Source organism: Micromys minutus (assembly GCF_963924665.1).
Source record: "Micromys minutus genome assembly, chromosome: 4".
NCBI classification, from domain to species: Eukaryota; Metazoa; Chordata; class Mammalia; order Rodentia; family Muridae; genus Micromys; species Micromys minutus.
In genome coordinates, this window is record NC_137973.1 from 89,966,432 (window position 1) to 89,970,228 (window position 3,797).

The 3,797-nt window shown below is 39.7% G+C and overlaps 1 pseudogene across 1 annotated transcript; it reads right to left on the minus strand.

The window, feature by feature from the left end:
- Positions 1 to 262: 262 nt before the first annotated feature.
- Positions 263 to 1,088, minus strand: LOC308420158 (cyanocobalamin reductase / alkylcobalamin dealkylase-like; annotated as a pseudogene). The gene has a single exon. The product of its transcript is annotated as a cyanocobalamin reductase / alkylcobalamin dealkylase-like (transcript).
- Between the last annotated feature and the right edge of the window lie 2,709 nt (positions 1,089 to 3,797).

Here is a 3,797-nt window from a genome sequence, read left to right on the forward strand (position 1 = left end):
GACAGTATTTTTTAACTGTGTAATACTCAAAGGACACTGAAACAATTCTAGGTTCTTAGCTGCTATTTACCAAACATGTGGCTTTAAACAAATACCTTAGTACTTTCTTAGCTTCTCTTCTTTTTGTTTTAGATTTTGTGTCTTTGCACTCAATTGTTGTTTGTTTGTATATTTGTTTGTTTGCTTGCTTGCTTGCTTGCTTGCTTGCTTGCTTTATTGCTTGCTTGCCTGAATTTTAAAGTGGGATCCTGCAAGAGAAAGTTTACCAAGGGCCTGGGGATACAGGTGGTGAGACAGCTTCGTGCTCTCATGGAATTCTGAGGCTTGGTAAGTAAGGAAAGAGGATGCTCTGATGTAGTGCTAGGGTGTTCTGAGGGTTGGGCTAAGCCTAGTAGGGCCCAGCGTTAGGCGGGTGGGGTGAAAAAGTAGATCTGTTCTTCGGAGTACGGTTCTTCAGGAATCACAGCATCCCAGTAAGTCCAGTCCCGCCAATGGAAATTGAAGCCTTCAAGCATAGTGATTCAGCCAGCTCTTGTAGGCACAAAGTCAGGGGGCTTTCTGGGTGGCAAATTTGGCACTTCAATCCCAGGCAGGAACATTACCCCTGGGATAGCAAACCAACTCCCAAATCGGAGGTGTATACACACACCTGCTATGTGCTGGGTCCCCGACGGGTCAGCATCCACATCTTGCCGTTGGTAGTAGTAAGCAGCACCTGCCACATGGGCTGCTGTCTTGGCTAGAATCTTAGGACGCAGATTGGGGTGCACCTCATAGTCAGCGATAACTTCCATATGCAGTTCTGGGAACTTTTCTGTAACACTCCTCAGGTGGTAGGACACACACTGATCCACAGGGTCTCTCAGTGTTTGGAGGTGGCAGCTCTTCAAGAACGGTTTGAGGGCTCTGTCAAACATAGCAGGTGTGCTGAGTACCAGAAAGGCCAGGGTAGGTCCTGGGAAAGGCAAGTGGGAGGCTGGAGGCAGGAGTTCATTGTACCATGCCACCTGGAAGGGGTAAACCTCGAAGCCAAAAGGACACAACGTGTCTTCTATCTTCTGCTTCAGCTCTGCCACAGGCAGCTCCATAGCGCACGCTGAACGCTGAGCTTACTGGGAAATGGTTGCCTTAATTTTCAAGACAGGGTTTCTCTGTGTAGCCCTGGTTGTCCTAAAATTTTCTCTGTAGACCAGGCTGGCCTCAAACTCAGAGATCATCCTCTTGCTTGCCTCTGCCTCTGTGTTTGTTACAGGTCTCTAGAGTAAAAGAACTTATAGAACAAATGTGTGTGTGTGTGTGTGTGTGTGTGTGTGTGTGTGTGTGTGTACATGCCTGAACGTGTGCATTTGTGTGCGTGTGTATATATATATATAAGAGAAAACATAATATATGGTAACTCTGGAGATGAAAAACCTAGGAAGGAGAACATGAACAACACATACACAAGTACATGCACATGCACACACACATCACCAACAGAATAGAAGAGATGGAGGAGAGAATCTCTTGAATAGAAGATACAACAGACGAGATTGATACATCAGTCAAACAAAATGTTAAATCTAAAAAAATTCTGACATAATAATCCAGGAAATCAGAGATACAATGAAAAAAAAACCTACAATAAGGATAATAGGAATAGAAGGCGAATAGTCCTAGCTCCATGGTCCGGAAAATATTTTCAACAAAATCATAGAAGAAAATTTCCCCAACCTAAAGAAAAAAAGTTCACACATTATAACAGTCTCCAAACATGCCAGAAGAGGATATCTGATCTCATTACAGATTATTGTGAGCCACCATGTGGTTGTTGGGAAATGAACTCAGGACCTCTGAAAGAACAGTCTGTGCTCTTAACTGCTGAGCCATCTCTCCAGGCACAAGAAAACATTTTTTTAAGTCTGTAAAGCAAGAGCTCTACCAATAAACACCATCCTGAGACTCACATCAAAATCTTAAAGCTGTAGATATGACTCAGCTGTTAAGAGCACTGGCTGCTCTTCCAAAGGACTTGGACTGTTTCCAACACTCACATGGCAGCTCACGACTGTTGGTAATTCCAGTTCCAAGGGATTCAATGTCATTTTCTGACCTCTATGAGCACTGAATTCCAAAATGGTAGATAACTTTATCTAATATGTGTCAAAAACATGACAAGGGCACTGAAAATGGTTAGAATTGCCAGGCCTAAGGTTCAATCTCTAGTACTACAAAAAAGTAATTGGCCAGAAATAAAATCAGACCATAAATTCTAAAACTAGGGAAAATTTAAACAACAAATTAGACTTAGCAGCAGAGAGATTTGGTGAACTGGAATATAGTTAAATTATAAACAGAAGTAATGATGCTTGCTTGCAATCCTAGCACTCCAGAGGCTGAAACAGAAGAATCACCATGGTCTGAGGCCATCCTATTCTGTGTAGCAAAGTCTTGTTACAAAACTTAAAGAAATAAAAAGAAAATTAATTAACAAAATCCTGCCTATAATGAAAATATAAAACAGAAGATAAAACACATGACAATCTGCTAGTCTCAGCTGGCTGGGGATGGGTAGGGTAACAGAAATGGAAGCCACATTTGTCAAAGCTCAGGTGACTTCAAAAGCTCCCCCTGCTGTGTATACTATTAATATTAAAGAGAGGAATAATTGCTAAGCCTGGAAGTTGAGAGGAAAGCTGCTGACTTCAGGACTTGAGGCAAAACAGAGATGAAAGGGAAAATGTGATCATCTTTTTCTCTATCTCATTCAAATGGGCATCACCTCCAAAGAAGAGAAAGCTGGATCCTAACATTATTTATTCTGCCTGCTTGTCCCAGTTGAAACTAGGAAAAATCCCTACACTTGTTGTTTTCCTCAGATTTGACCAAAGATCTGTCCCTGAGATAAGTTTGCAAAGCTGACCCTGTGTAATCTTGTTGTAACTATTTTTATGCATATATAATTTCACCATATAAGAAAAGAGGCTTTTCCTATAAAAGAACAGAACTAAATATTTTAGACTAATTGACCCTATGATTTGTTTTTGGTTTTTTGTTTGTTTGTTTGTTTGTTTGTTTTTTGTTTTTTTTCTGGTCCTGGGATCACCTTTTTTTCCCCTTAGCCAACTAAAATATCAGACTTTCTCTATGAATTTTATTTTATTTTATTTTTTATCTCCTCCCATCTTGTTAGGACAGAGTTTATTTGGCACACAGTTTTCCCACGTTCATCTCAACCTTTACATTTATGCTGATCCCCATACATCGACATGCTTACACAAATTAGCTTACTGAATATCTGATCATCGAATGACAAAAATATTACTTCTAATGATACAATTTTACTAGAGAAGACTCTAGCATCTGAGTCAAGTCCAGATATCTGAACTTGGGTATCTAATTGTTTATGTCCATGGTACTCATCTCTCGTGGGTAGATGAGGACTGATGGTAGCCATGAGGCCCTGCCTCTTCTTATAGACAGCTTGTTTGTGGTCCTTTCATTTCTCCAGCAAAGAATTGCTCACACCCCTGTATCTCTGTAGTCCTCATACAATGTCCACTCCCTTCTTGGATTAAAACAAAACACTGTCAATAATCATTGAATAATTGAATGATTTAAGGTCTCTAAATATACTCTTTTTTTAAAACTTTATTTTAAAAAACAAAGATAAAAGAAAAAAATTTTAAACATTTTTGCATAAATGTATACAAATACAATTGTGGCAGTGCTTGGTTTTTTTTTTTTTTTTTTCATTTTTTTAAGGTTGGATACTCTGCATTAAGGTCTTACTAGTTACAATGAGCAAAAAGTACATG